Source organism: Monodelphis domestica, chromosome 3 (assembly GCF_027887165.1).
Source record: "Monodelphis domestica isolate mMonDom1 chromosome 3, mMonDom1.pri, whole genome shotgun sequence".
In the NCBI taxonomy this organism is placed as follows: Eukaryota; Metazoa; Chordata; class Mammalia; order Didelphimorphia; family Didelphidae; genus Monodelphis; species Monodelphis domestica.
In genome coordinates this window covers 88,115,353-88,134,375 of record NC_077229.1, presented here as the reverse complement: position 1 = coordinate 88,134,375, position 19,023 = coordinate 88,115,353, and the positions used below count along the sequence as shown (strand labels likewise).

The 19,023-nt window shown below is 39.8% G+C and overlaps 4 non-coding genes across 4 annotated transcripts; 2 read left to right on the top strand and 2 right to left on the bottom strand.

Annotated features, from left to right (window-relative positions):
- Positions 1–2,670: 2,670 nt before the first annotated feature.
- On the top strand, positions 2,671–2,742 carry TRNAP-AGG (transfer RNA proline (anticodon AGG)). The gene has a single exon. It is a non-coding gene; the product is annotated as a tRNA-Pro (tRNA).
- A 4,140-nt stretch (positions 2,743–6,882) lies between these two features.
- On the bottom strand, positions 6,883–6,964 carry TRNAS-AGA (transfer RNA serine (anticodon AGA)). The gene has a single exon. It is a non-coding gene; the product is annotated as a tRNA-Ser (tRNA).
- A 684-nt stretch (positions 6,965–7,648) lies between these two features.
- TRNAS-GCU (transfer RNA serine (anticodon GCU)) lies at positions 7,649–7,730 on the bottom strand. Its single transcript has one exon. It is a non-coding gene; the product is annotated as a tRNA-Ser (tRNA).
- Positions 7,731–9,959: 2,229 nt separating this feature from the next.
- Positions 9,960–10,032, top strand: TRNAV-AAC (transfer RNA valine (anticodon AAC)). The gene has a single exon. It is a non-coding gene; the product is annotated as a tRNA-Val (tRNA).
- Positions 10,033–19,023: the final 8,991 nt, after the last annotated feature.

The window sequence follows — 19,023 nt, the reverse complement described above, 5'->3', positions numbered from 1 at the left end:
AACTGAAGAAGGGAGACAACATGGAATCATCTACTAGCGAATAACACATATACAAGATGAATGGAGGGAAGGTGTCAGCAATATGAAGGGGAATCGTGAAAAGCTGTTGAAGGCACTGGATCTCAGAGTTCAAGCAAGGGCAAAGGCGTACAAAGACTAGAAAGTTAGAAGGCAGCCGATCAGCTTACAAAGGAGTTTTAAAAGTCACCGAGGATTTTGTATTTGATCCAGAAGGTAACAGTAAATGGTTTACAGAACAGGAATATGTGACACGGTTAGACCTGTACTCTGTAAAGAACAATTGGACATCGAGTAGAGAAAAGTTTGGAGTGGCTGTATGGTGATGAAGGCCAGCTGCAGAATAGTGGAGAGAGTAGTAGAGAGAAGAGGTCAGGTATGAGAAATGTTACAGTAGAATTGACAGACAGACACACACACACAGAGGGAAAGAGTCAGACAGACACAGATTTAGAAGAGGGAGGGGGGACATTTTTGGAGGAAGGTAATGAGTTCAAGCAAGGATGCTGGTTGCATCTCAGGAGGTCTTGCCTCAGGATTCTCTAAGAGGGTCGCCACAACCTTCTATGTACTGACTGAGTCCCCTGTTCCTGGAATGCCACCGGGGGACATTTTTGGAGGAAGGTAATGAGTTCAATCAAGGATGCTGGTTGCATCTCAGGAGGTCTTGCCTCAGGATTCTCTAAGAGGGTCGCCACAACCTTCTATGTACTGACTGAGTCCCCTGTTCCTGGAATGCCACCTGCCCTCGTGTGTGTTTTCTGAGGGTCAGTCTACCTAGTGGAACATCTTGGCATGTGCAAGGATCTGGCTTCTGTTGTCAGTGAACAGGCAAAATCTCTGACCTAGAAAATGATGTGAGTAAACCATTGAATACTTTGTGAAAGCTGGAGAGATGTGGGATTGATTTCTGGGTGACAGTACTGGAAGATGAAATCATGTAGATGAAATCTTATTTCTAATTTCCTGGAAAGCTGGGATTACAAGATAGGAGCCCTAACGGGCAAACCTTTCTTCAACAGTCTGCATGTTCCCTACACCAAGATTAATTCAGAATGGGTGAATGACTTAAATATTAAGAAGGAAACTATAAGTAAATTAGGTAAAAGTAGAATAGTTTGCCTGTCAGATCTTTGGAAAAGGAAAGAATTTAAGATCAAGCAAGAGGTAAAGAATATTACAAAATGTAGAATGAATAATTTTGATTAAATTTAAAAGGGGTTGTACAAACAAAATCAATGCAATAAAAATTAGAAGGGAAGCAATGAATTAGGAAAAAATCTTTCTAACAAAAACCTCTGACAAAAGTCTAATTTCTCAAATTTATAAGGAGCTAAGTCAATTGTACAAAAAATCAATCCATTCCCCAATTGATAAATGGTCAAGGGACATGAATAGGCATGAATAGAATTTTCAGAAAAAGAAATCAAAACTATCAATAAACACATGAAAAAGTGTTCTAAATCTCTCATAATTAGAGAAATGCAAATCAAAACAACTCTCTGAAGTGCCACCTCATGCCACCACAATATGATAGTAAAGGAAAATAATTAATAATTGGAGGGCTTATGGCAAAAATGGGACACTAATACACTGCTGATGGAATTGTGAATTGATCTAACTATTCTGGATGGCAATTTGGATCTATGCCCAAAGGGCTTAAAAGACGGCCTGCCCTTTGATTCATTAATACCAGTGCTGGGTTTGTATCCCAAAGATACAATAGGGGAGAATACCTGTACAAAAATATTTATAGTTTCACTCTTTGTAGTGGCAAAAAAAAAATGAGGAGATGTCCATCGATTTGGAAATGACTGAACAAATTGTGGTATCTGGTGGTACTGCGCTAAAAGGAATAACGAACTGGAGGAATTCCATGAGAACTGGAAAGACCTCCAGGAATTGATGCAGAGTGAAAGGAGCAGAACCAGGAGAACATCGTATACAGGGACTGATACACTGAGGCACAATCGAATGTAATGGACCAGCAGCAATACAATGATCCAGGACAGTCCAGAGAAATTTCTGAGAAAGAACGCAATCCACATTCAGAGGAAGAACTGGAGGAGTAGAAATGCAGGGGAAAAAACCACAACATATGATCGATCACATGGTTCGATGGCATATGATTGGGGATTTTGACTTTAAATGATCACTCTATTGCAAATATTAATAACATGGAAATAGGTTTTGAACAATGGTACAAGTATAAGCCAGTGGAATTGCTCGTCAGCTCAGAGAGCGGGGAGGGAAGAGGTGAGGGAAATAACGAATCATGTAAACCATGGGAAAATATCCTAAATAAATTAATTAACTAATTAAAAATTGAATTTAATTTTTAAAAAGTTAACCGTCTGCATGCTGACAAAGTTGTGAAATTCTGTTCTTGTGTGTTTGGTGATTTTCGACTGAGTGGCTGCTTTTAGGCTGAGTCCCCTGGTTTGTGATGAATCGTTGATGTAGTCGGAGAATGTTGTATTCGTGAATGGTGTCGGGTCTGCATTTGGATTCGTTGATGGAGAGAGATGATCATTTCTTCCAAGAGGAGCTAGATGTAGGGGAATTTGGCAGAGTAAATGGGAGAGACCCGGGATATGGGAGAGACCCGAGATAATGGAGAGGGAAAACTTTCTTTAAGTCGTCCTTCAGGTTGGCTCGTTGGTCTAGGGGTATGATTCTCGCTTAGGGTGCGAGAGGTCCCGGGTTCAAATCCCGGACGAGCCCTTTAAGGTTTTGGCAGCCACAGAACTACTGAAACTCCGACACGTGGGAGCTGCGGGAAAAAAAGAGGTGGTTTGTGAGTGTTGGAAAAGCTGGAGTACTCATAGGCATTCACTGGCTGCTTCTCTACCTATCTTACTTGCCTTCTATGTTCTTGCTTGTTCTTCTTTGAACTTGCTATGTTCGATTTTGAACAGCTGAACACTCACATACAGTCCTTGAAAGAATGACTTTTCTGGCATTAAAAATACGTTGGTTTTTAAAGAAAGTCCTCTACTCCCTACCCCTGTGCGCCCTCCGAGGTTTGTCTACCTGACCGACCCTTCCTACTATTTCTTCTCAGCCCTGATTTTCCCACCAGGAAAGGTTATCCCTCTGAGCAACGGGAGAGGTTCACTTCGGGGATGGTGCAAAAGATGGAACTCTGGACCTGGAATCAGAAAACAAACAAACAAACGACAAAAAAACGTACTTCAATTCAAATCGGACTTGAGACACTAGATGGAGATACGATCAGGGGCAAATTACTGTGGTGATAAAATTGATAATACTTTATTTGTAAAGTGTTCTTCAAATCTTAAGGAGTTCTATAAAATAGTAGTTATTTTATTATTATCGTTACCATTACTAGGCAAACTAGTCCAACTTCCCTGGACTAGACTTTCTAAGGGATACCAAGAGAAACTGACTCTAGACACCTAGAGATGTTCAGGGAAGTGAAGATACAATTTTGTAGAGGGCGTGCTTCTCTCTTAGTGCACCAACAACTGTAAGCCACAGAGGCAGGAAGTCTGTTTCTTCTCTTCTTCCCGCCTTCCTTCCCTCCCTCCTTTCCTTCCTTCCTTACTCCCCCAACTCTATCCATGACACATTGAATGACAATCCCCTCATTAACCTTTAGATGTCAGTGTGTTCACATCTTATGATTCCAAGTGTCTATTCTAACTGCTTAGTGAACAGACTACAATGCCTTACACTTCCAATAAGTAGAATTCCCATTAATACTTGTCCTCAGATATGTTAATGAACTAAAACAGAGGGGTTTGGAGCCAGGCTGCTGATGTTGCAGTAAGTAGAGCCTCGAAAAGAAGATGACTGGTGGGAAGCTGAAATATTGGCCACCCCCTCTAAATCCTCTCCTCAGCAACCTCCAATCAAATCCCCTGCACAGCACAGGATCCAGAGCCCTTATTGCTTTTATAATTCTCCGTTTGTTCAAAATTTCCCTGAAGACTACGGAGAAATACTTATCAGAAAACACTGAGGAAAAGATGAGAAGAGATCAGAGAGGTGAGAAATAGTCAGCAGCTGCCAGGAGTCCTGATGAGTCTAAGACCTGTCCAAGGAACCTCCCCAATTGCTGCCAGTCTGACTGTTTTACTTGGCTTGATATTGGTCTATTCCTTCAAACTATGTATTATTGCTATTAAAATATATGTACATTATCTGTGACTTCTTTCTATGACATTTAAGTGAGGGGGTAAGGATGGATATAGGGCAAGCAAAATGCAAAAAGGAAAAGAATTCCCAGCCTAAGTTGAGTGGGGACAAAGAGAAGACTATGGGAAAGAACTCCTGCCATTTATTAATAGTACTGAGATTATCTCCTACTCCAACCACTGCTTGAAATCTTTAGTCTATGATACAATACTATTACTACTAAAGGTTGGAGTGTCTGAATATGTATAGCTGTTTATGTGATTCTCTCTTATTCCAATTTTTACTCATGAATAATTATAAATTAATAAAAATTAATAGGCACATGTGTACATAAATATTATGTGTGCTTTGCAAGCCTTAAAGTGCAATATAAATATTAAACTTTTATCCTTAATTGGACTACATTACCCTCAGCCAGTGCTGTCTTTACATCAAGCAGTCACAAAAGGCCATCTGAGACAGACTGAGAAATTAGGTGTTATTCATATCATTAATAAGGAGAGGGACACTTTTCAAAAAATCTTATTGCTCCCCCTCCCTCATAATAATCAAAGGAGAGACGATACAGAATTTGGATTGAGAGAGAAAGATAGGCTGGTAAAATGCAAGGGCATACTTTTAAGCCTCTTAAGATAGGGGAGATCCTCCAAATCCCCAAAAGTTTCAAAGGTGAGTCAAGAAAGATTGCATCAGTAAGTCCTTGTTATCTGCATATTTGACAGATCTGGTTACTAATGTATGAGGTAAAAAGAAGAATGCTATTTTGGGGTGAAAGCAAGTGATAACTAATAGAGACTCCTTTGATTCAGCAATCAGCAGGAATTCATTTAAAGTGGCTATTATATTTGAGGCACTGGACTTCCTACTGAGGATATAAAAATGAAATAGTTCCTGACCTCAAAAAGCTGACATACTACTAAAATGGAAATATTCCACAGTTCTGATGGTTTAGCAGCAATGAATGTTAATCCCTCTTCTTTAATGTCATTTCCACAGATAAAATATAGGTTTATGATGTTGAACCACTTGACAATACCAAATATTTTTGAGGGCAAGAACTTTCTTGAGTAACAATGGCTGTAGAACCTTCAGAATCAGTTGCCAGTATGCATCTCCACAGGGATTGCTTCCAAATATTATGGCTGAGATCAATAGAATGGAAGCCCTATAATTCCCAAGGTTCATGGGGTCAGAATCTGAGAGGAGATGATGTTCCAGATAGCAGTAGCAATTTGACTTTTCTGTCATGTTTCCTCATTCTCCCCCCCCCCCCAATAGTGTGCCTTGCTGTTTGGAAGCTGTTGGAGATAACTGGTTTCTTCTCAGAAGTTGCTTTCCCATATGATGGCTATAAAGGCTGAGCTAAAAGCAAGACTAGAGGTTTGGAAATCACTGCAATTTCCAGGGCCTCTGTACCCAGGATTCTAAAATTATTTCAATTTGAATTAAATTCAGAGGGAAATCAGCATGTACAGAGATAAGAAAATACAAGATACATGCAAATTAATTTTGTAGGAGGAATAAGAATAAAAAACAGAGTAATGGGAAGGATGAGATCAGGAAAGGCTTCTTCTAGGAAGGAGCATTTCATCTCAGTCTTCAAGGAAACTTAGTATTCCAAAGTCAGAGGTGAGGATAGAATTCTTGGTGAAGGAAGTAGAGAAGAGATGAAAACAAATAGAGAATGCCAAACTGTCAGGAAAGAAGAGAGGAGGGAGCATACTAAAAATTTTTTAATTGCTAAGATACATTCCATTAGCTGCTTCATCAATGTATAAAGGGGCACTTCTAAGGAATACAAAGGGAGAAGTATTATCCACTCTCCCCCATATGACAGCTCTCCATTTTCAGTCACAGAAATGGTTTGATTCCACTTCCTTATTTGAACTATAATGAAACATTATATATGTTCAATCTTACTCATATGCCTTTTCCCCATAAGTTTAGTATTCGCTAAATCAAGGTTCAAATTTTCGTTCCTCTCACTGAAGTTTTTTCTTCCTAAGTATAAGGCTTTAAAAAATTTTCAAAAAAATCCCAACAACAACAAAAAACACCCTTACTTTCAGAAGGGCATCGATAGACAAAGAGAGTGAAATGACTTGTTCAGGGTCGAACAGCTAGAAAGTGTCTGAGGTCACATTTGAACTCAGATTCCCACAACTCCAAGCTTCATATTCTATCCACTGAACCACCTGACTGTCCATTCAAATGTAAGACCTTATGTTTAAACCTAGCAAATTTCATCTTATTATATTCACCTCAGTGCTCTTAGCTGTCAAGATCTTTCTGGATCCTTACTCTGCCATTCACTGTGTTAGGTATATAGTGTCCAAGAATTAATTGTTTGGCCATTTTGATGAGAATTCCACCTATGTCTTTGTAATAGCTAACTTATATGCCGGGTAGAACTTGAAATATTGCAAACCTCTTTAACAACTCTTACGCCAACTCTGGGAGGTGGATTTTTTAAAGCATCCTTATTTTCCATGTGGAAAGACACAGAGCTCAGGCTCACAGCGTTCGATTTTAAGTCAGGGTTTTCTGACTCCATTTTCAGCCTATCAAGCTACCCTGTAGCCTCGGTAGCCTCTGATAAAAATGCAAAACCACCATGCAAGATCGGTTATCTACAACATGTTACCCATAGAAATATAGGGAATAGACTTCCCTACAGACTTTGGAGAAGCATTCCTCGAGGAACGTAGTCGGTAGGATTCGAACCTACGCGGGGAAACCCCAATGGATTTCTAGTCCATCGCCTTAACCACTCGGCCACGACTACTGTGAACAAAAGGCTTCTCAATGTTCAACATCAGTGAATTTCTGTTTGTGTGTATTTCTTCTACATAAATAACCGTAGTTTCTAAACTGGGAAACTTCCAGTGGTTAAAAAAAAAATGTCCTCGAACTAAACTACCTTCGTAATTCTCCCCAAAAGCCCAAATATGTCACTGACCGACCTACACTTCCCTGTAGCTGACACATCTTCCTCCCGGCATACCTTTCGAAAACTCCAGTCTTCCATCTCCCACACCTTCCCTCAATCCCCTCTACCCTCACTCTCCACCTTATGCCCATCCACTTTGGAATACCTTCTGACCCAAATACCCAGAAATTTAGATTGAAAATTTATTGAGGGAGAGTCTAAGAATCGCGGAGATCTGGACTACGACCTAAAAACAAACCAGAAATAAATAAATAAAATGGAAGATTAATCAAGTGTTTGGGGAACAGTCATTTCTTTTCTCGAAGTTCCTTAAAAATCCTCATATAGTGATTCTGAAGAAGTAAACATGAGTGTCTAATACCAAATCCGAAGAACGGAAAAGGCCATGTTCTTTGGGATCTTTGAACCAAAGTGCCCTCGGAGAAGATGCTGCTACTTTTAAGGACGGCATTCATCTAGTAAACAGGGGCGAATTCATGTGGAGATAAAGTATCAAAAATTTTTTGGGTGAAAGGAATCCGACGAGGATGGGATTCGAACCCACGCGTGCAGAGCACAATGGATTAGCAGTCCATCGCCTTAACCACTCGGCCACCTCGTCCACGGGAGACGGCACTTCTTAAGAATCCTGAGACTTCATTTCGATTGTTTTTGACCGAGATTTTCTTATAGTAGTCATTGTAAAGTCTTTGCAAAAAAAATTTTCTTGAGGGTAGGGGGAGTTATGAGGTTTATCGGTCTCATTTGGAAAATCTAAGCCCTCCGAGGCTCAAGGAGTCAAGTTGCAAAGTCTTCTCTTTCGGCTTTCCAGCTTTCTCACATATGATGTTCTCTCCCTACCTCTAAATTTAGCAGGTATTTCCCTTCTCTTCCCGGTGAAGCACACTCTCCGGGAGCTAGTCCCCGACTCACATAAGGCCTGGAAGGCTGGGTCCTTACCCGGATAACTACTACGCCAGGGAATTAAGTTTATTCTGTGTACCTGCAATCTTCAGTACAACGCAGGTATCCTTCGAGGAGGAGCATCCACCTCCCAACTTGCACAATACTCTTCCCCCAAACACTCGGAGACAGTGGGAAGAATGGAAACGATCAGAACAAAATGGCAGACACGAACAAATTCAGTCCCCAGCACTGCAGGACCTCCCTGCCCTTTTCTCTTGGAGTCCTCACTTTGCTGCCCGCCCTCCCCAAAAAACACCTCTGACGAAGCGTCTCTTCTAGGCAAATGTGGTTCCCTGGCTCTGTTTTTCTCCACTCTTGGACTTTCAACAGTCAGAGTTCTTGCTTTCGTGGATCCAAAATAGACGGCTCTCTTCTTATTTGATACAGATCAAGACCTTTTGAACGGTTTCGAGCCCAGACGCCCTGACTTGCCTTGTCACTGGACTTCGATGACTGGCTGATGGCTGAGCAACTCTGCCTTCTTCCTTAAATTCACGCACAAGTCAAGATATGACTCCTGGTGTTATTGGTCCTCTTCGAAAAGAGACGAACACCTCTGTGTGTATTTGTTCAGGGAGACCGTCGGGGAAGGGGGTTAGGGAGCATAAGCAGTGCAGTTGCTATCTCGGCTCGCGGCTAGATGTTGACTTTCCTATGTTTGAATAAGTGGATGCTAACCGCAAAAGGGGAAGAGAGCAGCGGAAATTCCCTCTCTCCCAACAGTCAGCGAGTAGAGAGCAGGGGCGTCACATTCCCCGAAGTTGATTGCTGCTTTTTCAATCCCTCGACTGTCTCGAGCGCTTGCAATCTTAGCTTTGTTGAGGTCAACAGCGGTGTAAACATTCAGTTGTCAGTTATCCAGTCAAACGCTTTAGGTAAAATTCAAGTTTCCTAATACGTCAAACGCCTCCTCTCTGTTAAGAGCCCCATTCCATGTCTTCATCAGTCGTTGAAGAGTCGAAAATCGATGCATTAAAAATTCTCTACCCCTACCGTTCTCTGTATCCCTAACGAATCTAATTGGACCATTCATTATTAGAAAGATCTCCAAAATCAGCGGTTTTCCCTACAAAGAGACTCACTAAGAGAAGCTGGCGTGGCATCAACAACAGGCTGAGTTGTTGGGACAGTGAGGGGGAATTGGAAACTGGCTGTCCAGAAGGGGCTGATGTGAGGTGAGCAATGGTTAACAGTAAGAGGTTAGTACTTCTGATTTCGCGCCAGCCTGGTTCATCCGCGAAGCGTCCTGCTGTAGCCGTAGGCACTGTTTGGACCGCACAGCAACAAATCCACCTGAAAGCTTCCGCAGGAGTAACAGCAGGTGAAAGTGAGGACCAGATCGTGATCCCAGAGGGACGAACCTTGGTTCTGTAGTTCCGAGGGCATTCGTCCTGCAGATTCCAGAACGGAATTCCTGTTCTGCGGCTTTAGGTGACTAGGCCAGGTCCCACAGGAAAAGACGACGCATTAGAGGATGCGTGAGCGTACTATTCGAGGGGGGGCGGTGACTCAGGAGGTAATTGCAGCAACGATCTAGAGTAGTGAGGGGGGCGGGGGGAGAGTGTATCCATCAAAGTTAGGGTTTCTGCAAATTTCATCCGAGCTTTTGTGGATTGGGCGGTTAATTTCAAAGAACTGAGCCGGCTGGCAGAGAGAGCCTAAATATCAGGAGGGACTTCAGTATAGTAAAGGAGTTTGTGGTCTTTTGTTTGTCTTCCAGACATGGTTTTGGACTGATGAGGAAAGGACTAATGAGCAAACTGGTTTGTTACCCAGAATTGGAATCTGAGAACACATTATTTTGATAGGAGGGACACACAAAATACTTTGTTTGCATAAATGGATATTTTTAAGAATATCCTTTAATAAGATTGACATCGTCTCGGTTTCCGTAGTGTAGTGGTTATCACGTTCGCCTAACACGCGAAAGGTCCCCGGTTCGAAACCGGGCGGAAACACTTTATGGTTATTTTGAGTGAAATATTTAAGGGTTTCCTGGTGTTGTCATGACGTTGGCAAATGCAGCTCTTACCGAATGGTTTAGAGTTGGGTCGGACCACAAGAATACCGTTAACTACATCCTGGGTCATCGACAATATTCCTGGCTTTTATTTTGGCACTACACTTCGATAACTGTGGAAAAGTAAGGCTAAAGTGCAATTCTACCTCATTTAAATCGAATTCGGACACAGATGTCATTAATTCTCTTGGGAAAACTAAGCATAAGTAATGGTATCTGTCATGTAGTGGTTATTACGCTCATCAAGAGCAAAATTCGAAACCAGGCAGAAGCATGACTTCTCTTTTTTAAGTGAAAAGGGCTTCCTATGAACTGGGAAAGAATGTGGCAAAAACTCTAGCCACAGACCAACATCTCACAGCAGATACCAAGATAAACTCAAAATAGACACTTGATCTAGAAATGACCATAAAAAAAATGGGAGAACATGGGAAAGTTTACATGTCAGAATTATGGATAAGGGAAGAATTTATGACCGAATGAGACAGAGAACACCTTAAAAACGAAATATATCATTTTAATTACATCAAATTAAAAAGGGTTTGTAAAAACAAAACCAATGCAACCAAGATCAGGAGGCAATCAACAATTTGAGAGGGAAAGTTTTATAGCAAGTATCTATGACAAAGGCTCCTTTTCTCAAATATATAGAGAACGGAGTCAAGTTTATTAGAAAACAAAGCATTCTCCAACTGATAAATGATCAAAGGATAAGAATCTGTAGTTCTCAAATGAAATTAAAACTATTTATAATCACATGAAAAAATGCTCCAAATCATTATCAATTAGGGAAATGCACATTAAAACAACTCTGAGATACCATCTCACACCTATCCGACTTGCTAATATATGACCAAAAAGGAAAATGATAAATGTTGGAGGGAATGAGAGAAAATTAGGTCACTGTAAGGGGGTAAGGGAGTTAACTTTAAAAGGATTATTTAAGAGTGTTGTCAACAGGAATCTAATTTATTCCAAAGAGATTTATTTACAATTTATTTACAAAATGTAGAAAGAGTGAAAGAAGAAATAAGAAAATCAGAGAGAGGATAAGGTAAGATATCTAAATCTCTCCTGAGGGTAATTTTTCAGAAAATCCAGCAGTTAAGAGTCAGCTTTTCACTCACCATGTGTCAGTTCAAAGGAAGAGATTTTAGAACAGCCTCAGCAGGAACAGGGTCTCTGATCCAACCTCCACTCCAAAGAATGATATAGGATCCACCATCCACTCCTATATAATGAACCTGTGGGTGGTGACCTGAGAAGGAAATTGGAGGCTAGAGGAATATGGATGTAAAATAGATAAGGCAGTCAGAGGAAGGAAGAGATGCAGGAATAAAGACTCAGAGACCACAAGTTAAAACACCTGAGGAGTTTTGAGCTCCGTAATTACCTCTCTAGAAAGAGAAAGCAAGTGGAAAAATTATAAGTATGAGAAATAAGAGCACCTGCGAGGAGCTGAGAACTCCAGGACATCCCCCATGGACCAGGTGGTCAAGAGATTAATGGGAGATGTGCTGGGCAGCTGTGTTGCATCAGTCAGTCAGCTATGAGGAGGCCATTATAGGCCATAGCAAGATTAAGAGGTGCAAGAAGCAAGAGCAAGAGTAAGGGCTGTGAGAGCATGAGGTGTAAGAGAAAAGAGGGCTCACACATGTTCCCCAGCCTTTATTGGGGACCTTAGGAATGTCAAGTGGGAGGTGATTAATGATATAGGCTTTTACATTGGTAGAATTGACAACTTCGTGGTCAGCCATAAACTGTGAGAAAACCCTCCAAAAGTTTCTGTGAAATCTCTTTCCTTTCTCTCTTTATTACTTGTTCTATCAGTTAGTTTAGTTTAGTTTTTTTTTTTTAAAACATTGCTAACTTGGCTTGAAGAACACAGCTGCAAGAGCGGGTGAGTAAAAAACCTTTTTGATTCTCCTTAAATTAAATAGAATACAGCTGTTTTAGATCTTAGCAACAGGGCCCTAAGGTCCTGGCTAGGAGAGCTGTTTCTAAATCCTTTCCTTTAGGGAACAACTGCCTAAATTAGGATTAAGAATTACCTGGGAAAAGCTTTTGGCCTTGTCCTGCTTCCCACGTGTTTACTTTAGAAATATGGAGTTACAGACAGTTCAGAACTTAGTTAACAACTGGTTTTTCAGTAAATACTTTGTTCTTTTCTTAGTACAAGCATTGATCTGCAACTTACTTAACAGCTGGCTCATCAGCTCCATGACCAAACTTGTAAATACAGAATTCCTTGTCTCTCTGAAAGGGCTCATCCCATGGAACTTATGGCAAAATCTAATCAACATACTACTTTAATTATGTTTATAACTCCAACTATTTTAACTCTTACAGTTTCTCATTATCCCTCAGCATTAAAAACCAAACTGTTGCCAAGACCTGCTGATTTTAACTTTACAATATCTCTCCAAAACACCCCCCTTGTCTTCTCTAAAACAGCCACCATTTTTGGTGCAAATCTTCTTTATCTCATACCTTGATTATTGAAAAAGCCTGCTGGTGATGCCTGGCTCAAGTCTCTCCCCATCCTAGCCATCCTTCATTCAACCACTAAAATAATTTTCCTAAAACACAAGTCCAAATATGTCACACACACATACACACACACACACACACACACACACACACACACCACTCAAGCAATTTCAGTGACTTCCTACTGCCCCCAGTAACAAATACAGAATGATTTATTTGGCATTCAAATGCCTTTATCACCTAGTCCTCTTCTTTCTTTCCAGTCTTCTTCATCTTACTCCTCAACTCTTCAGTTCAATGGCACTGGCCTCCTGGCTATTCCACAAACAAAACACTTCATTTCACAGCTACAGATATTATTTATCTCTGACTGTCCCCTATACCTGGAATTCGGTTTCTCCTCTGCTCTATTAATCCCCTTGACTTTAAGTCCCAATTGAAGTCTTACCTTCTTACAGGAAGCCTTCTCCAACATAGTGCCTTACTTTGTAATTATTTCCTATTCATTCTACGTATGGTTTGATATATAAACATAGATATATGTTTACGTGTTGTTTTCCCCTACTATATTGTAAGTTCCTTGAAGGTGGGGATTGCTTTTTGCCCCTTCCTTGTATTCCTATTCTTAGCACAGTGATCAACACATAGTAGGTGCATAATAAATATTGATTGATTGATTGACAAAATGGAAGTGTTAAGGATGGCAAAAGAAAAGAAAAGAAAGTTCTTTGCAAGTCTTCCACTCCCAATATGATATGGTTAATTGGTTGGTCAAAATACATTTCTTAACTATCTACTATGTACTAGTTACTGGTACTGAGCAACATCTTTATCTTAAATTGCAAAGTTGGATTTCATCTATTTGTTTGAATTGTATTGAAAAATAATCCTGGCCAATTAACTTGAAGGGCCTTTTTGCCATTGGTTTGAAATGTTTATTCATCAATTTCCAACCTTTCCGGATGGTTTTGGAAATCTTTTCAGAAAGTAATATTCCTAGCACACACATGCACACATACAGATACAGATGATCATGAGAGAAGTGAAATAAATGAGTTCCCCAATAAAATACTGCATATCAATAAAAAAGATATTTGAGCAGAAATTATGTGGAAGAGGGAGATAATCAGTTCAGAGAACAAAGAACTATTTCAATTCTCAGGACATTATTTACCAAAGATAATTACAATAAAACCAAGCACTCAGTGTCTCCAATCATATGAGCCTCTTCTCACATATTTGAAACAAAATTAAAAATCTCCTTTAAAATAGCTCCAGGATGTTCACATTTATGTCAATAAACATTGCCTTACATGGGTTGTAATAAGAACATTTGGAGCCTCCTTGCTTTGGGGCACTGAACTCTCCATACCCAGGAGTTTCTCGAGGTCGTAATCTCAAAACTATCAAGTTTAGCCTTTCAAAAACTAAAAGAGTTTCTGATGTGGAGTTACTCGATTTTCTTTTTCTGTTACTTTGAATGAAAAAGAATATATGTTGGGGTATAGATAAGGGTGAGGGCAAGGGAATGGCAAGAGAATAAACACTGAGATAGTTTGAATAATCAGAAGTTCAGCACTCCATTTGTATTCTAATGATTTCAAGAGAAAGAAAAGAAAATCCTGAACACATTGGGTTTATCTTCATCCAAATTTGTAGAAAGATTTGGGAAAGAGTAGCAGGAGATGGTTATTAAAAATGTATTGAGGACTTCCCGGTAAGCATGGCTGCAGAGTAGACACAGCTTGCTTCCTCTCCTCAGACCCAATAACACAGATGACCGCAAAAGACCCCCCCAAAAAAAACAACCATCCTCATAAGAAAGGAGGGACCCCACACCAAGGCACAGCACTGAAGGTAGGTGAGATTTCGGCATTTCCACAATATAAGGGAACAAAAAGCCAACCTACCCTCCTCCACCCACCACCCCACCACACCTTCAGAGCCAGAGTTAAAATCAGCACTGGCCAGAATCAACAAGTGAGGGAGGGGCACCCCAAGACTGAACAACAGGCAGCCCCAGGTCTAGGGACCTGACTAAGACCACCAAGGAACTAATTCCTGTGAGTAGTAACACCTGAAACCCTGGCAGGCAGGCAAGGGGAACTCAGATCTCAGGCTCCCAGAATCAGCATGCTATAATCAAAGAGTGTGCAAAGGGATCCCCTGAAGTGAGCAAGGGGCACCCACAGGTCTTGGGAGTTATCTAAGACCACCAAAGACCTATACCTGAGAGCAGTAACACCCGAAACACTGGAAGGCAGGGGAGGGCAGACCCTGGGCTCCCCTGGGAAGACAGCACAGCTGTGGAGAACCGAGAATTTGCCCGAGGCTAAAGCCTCGATCATTAGACCCTTACACTGAGAGCAAGCCCTCCTCACTCAGATTTCTGACTGCAAAGGGGAGAAAATAAAGCATAGAGATGGCAAACAATGCTCAGGAACCCCAACACTAAGAAAAGCAAGAAGAGAGTGACTTTGGATACATTTTATGGAGGGAAAATACAGAATACAGAGGAAATAGAAGAGGAAACACAAACAAATGCTCCAAAACTTTCCAAAAGAAATGGAAATTGTCCACAAGCTCTTGAAGAATTTAAATTGGAAGTTATCAAAAAGATAGAAGCCTTCTGGCAAGAAAAATGGGAAATAATGCAAAAGGAACTCAGCAATCTGAGGGACAAAAGCATGTAATTGCAGAATCAGCTTGAAGCCTCAAAAAGCAGGACAGACCAAACTGAAAAGGAAAAACCAGTCTTTAAAGGTCAGAATCAGGCAACTGGAAGACAATGATCTTGCAAAAGAGCAAGAATTAATAAAGCAAAGTCAAAAGACTAAGGAATTAGAAGATAACATAAAATAGCTCACTGACAATGTGACAGACCTGGAAAACAGAGGAAAGAGAGACAATCTGAGAATCATTGGTCTACCAGAAAAAAACAGAAATAAACAGAAATCTTGACATCATAATACAAGAAATCATCCAAGAAAACTGCCCGGAGATTCTAGAACAAGGTGGAAAAATAGCCATTGAAAGAGTTCACAGAACAACTTCTACACTAAATCCCCAAAAGACAACTCCCAGGAATATAATTGCCAAATTCCAAAGCTTTCAAACAAAAGAAAAAATCTTACAAGAAGCCAGAAAAAGACAATTTAGATATAAAGGAATGTCAATCAGGGTCATACAACACCTTGAAATTTCCACACTGAATGAGCGTAAGGCCTGGAACATGATATTCAGAAAGGCAAGAGAGCTGGGTTTTCAACCAAGAATTAGCTATTCATCAAAACTGACTATATACTTCCAGGGGAAAGTATGGGCATTCAACAAAATAGAAGATTTCCAAGTTTTTGTGAAGAAAAGACCAGAGCTCTGTGGAAAGTTTGATATCCAAACATAAAGAGCAAGAGAAACATGAAGAGATAAATATGAAGGAAAAGGAAAAGGAGAAAAATGTTATCTTTTTCTTTTATTCAAACTCTCTTCTATAAGGACTTATCAAACTATGTATATTAATATGTGGGGAAAATGTAATGTGTAACTCTCAAAAATTGTATGCATCATTAGAGTAGTTAGAAGAATCATGCATAGGGAAAGATTGGGGCATCAAGATGATATGGAGAAAGGGGGGAAAGAAAGAAAAAGGGAGGGGGGAATTGTTGATGGTACTAAGATATACTTCAAGAAATAGAAAAACCTAAGTAGAATAGTCTTTCTCACACAAAGATACACATGGGAAGGGGAGGGGAAGAAGTCACCTATAAGAAGAAGAGGAAGAGAGTGAGAATTGGTATTACTTAAACCTTACTCTCAGTGAAATCAACTCTGAGAGGGAAGAACATCTAGATCCATTGGGATGTTGAATTCTATCTTATCCAACAGGGTAACAACAGAGAGAAGGGGAAATTAAGGAGGGCAAGTGGGGAGGGAGTATAAAAATGGAGGGAAGCTGGGGGGGGGGGGGCTTAACAGACCCTATAAAAACCAACAAACAAACAAAAAGGGAACAGAAAGGGAGGGGCTAGAAAGGGAAGCATATCAAGGGAGGGGACTAGGGGGACTGACTCAAAGTAAATCACTGGTTTAAAAGGTTATAGCTAAAGAAGAAAGGTCAGAATTAGGGGAGGATATCAAAATGCCAGGGAATCCACAAGTGACAATCATAACTTTGAATGTGAATGGGATGAACTCACCCATAAAACACAGAAGAATAGCAGAATGGATTAGAATCCAAAACTGTACCATATGTTGTCTTCAAGAAATACATATGAGGCGGGTAGATACCCACAAGGTCAGAATTAAAGGCTGGAATAAGTCCTTTTGGGCCTCAACTGATGGAAAGAAGTCAGAAGTAGCAATCATGATATCAGACAAAGCCAAAGCAAAAATAGACCTGATTAAAAGGGATAGGGGAAGGTAAATATATTCTGTTAAAAGGGAGTATAGACAATGAGGAAATATCACTAATCAACATGTATGCACCAACTGGTATAGCACCCAAATTTCTAATGGAGAAACCAGGAGAATTGAAAGAGGAAATAGACAGTAAAACCATATTAGTGGGAGACCTCAACCAAACACTATCAAATGTGGATAAATCCAATAAAAATAAATAAGAAAGAGGTAAAAGATGTGAATGAAATCTTAGAAAAATTAGAGTTTATAGACATATAGAGAAAAATAAATAGGAACAAAAAGGAATACACCTTCTTCTGAGCACCACATGGCACATTCACAAAGATCAACCATACACTAGGTCATAGAAACATGGCATACAAATGCAGAAAAGCAGAAATAATAAATGCAACCTTTTTAGATCATAAGGCAATAAAAATAATGATTAGTAAGGTACATGGAGAGCCAAATCAAAAATCAATTGGAAATTAAATAATATGATACTCCAAAATAGGTTAGTTAGAGAACAAATCATAGAAACAATTAATAATTTCATTGTGGAAAATCAAACCTTATGGGATGCAGCCAAAGCAGTACTCAGAGGAAAATTTATATCTGTGAGTGAATATATTAACAAATTAGGGAGGGCAGAGATCAATGAATTGGAAATGCAAATATAAAAACTTGAAATTGAACAAATTAAAACCCCCCAGAAGAAAACCAAACTAGAGATCCTAAAAATTAAGGGGGAAATTAATAAAATCGAAAGTGATAGACCTATTGAACTAATAAATAAGACTGGAAGCTGGTATTTTGAAAAAACAAACAAAATAAACAAAGTACTGGTCAATCTAATTTAAAAAAGGAAAGAAGAAAAGCAAATTAACAGCATCATAGATGAAAGGGGGGACTTCACCTCCAATGAAGAAGAAATTAAGGCAATCATTAAAAACTACTTTGCCCAATTATATGGCAATAAATATACCAATCTAGGTGATATGGATGAATATTTACAAAAATATAAATACCTAGACAGAAGAAGAAATAGAATTCTTAAATAATCCAGTACCAGAATAAAAAATCCAACAGGCCATCAGAGAACTCCCTAAGAAAAAATCCCCAGGGCCTGATGAATTCACAAGTGAATTCTATCAAACATTCAAAGAACAGCTACCCAATACTATACAAACTATTTAAGCAAAGAGGGAGTTCTACCAAATTCCTTTTATGACACAAACATGGTACTGATTCCAAAGCCAGGTAGGTCAAAAATAGAGAAAGAAAACTATAGACCAATCTCCCTAATGAATATAGATGCAAAAATCTTAAATAGGATACTAGCAAAAAGACTCCAGCAAGTGATCAGGAGGGTCATTCACTACAACCAAGTAGGATTTATACCAGGAATGCAAGGCTGGTTCAATATTAGGAAAACCATCCACATAATTAACCACAACAAGCAAACCAACAAAAATCACATGATTATCTCAACAGAAACAGAAAAGGCCTTTGATAAAATACAACACCCATTCCTGCAGTGAACCTTTCATGACTTCATGGAATGGAGTTCCTCTTCCCAGACATGCCGGGGACATCTACGGAGTTGCAATAGGGGACAGTTTAGAACTGTGGGGGGATAGCTTAGAGCTGTCGGAGAACAACTTTGGAGTCGAAATAAAGAAAGACTGGAACATTATCAAAGAGAGATAATGAACGTTTATTGTAAGCAGCACACCAGATTTAAAGCTCTTCTCAAGATACACAATCTATCCTACCCAATCCTCCCCAGAATGTGAACAGGGGAGTTAACCCATTCCCAGGAGATCTTGGAACTGTTCATATAGCCTTGAACTGAGATTACTATGTTTTGGTGTACTCAGCAGGAATGGTAGGTCACAAACACCTGGGAAGAAGAACTCCATTCCATGAAGTCATGAAAGGTTCACTGTAGACATAGAAAGAGTAACAAAATGTAAAATAAACAATTTTGAGTACATCAAATTGAAAAGTTTTTGTACAAACAAAACCAATGTAACCAAAA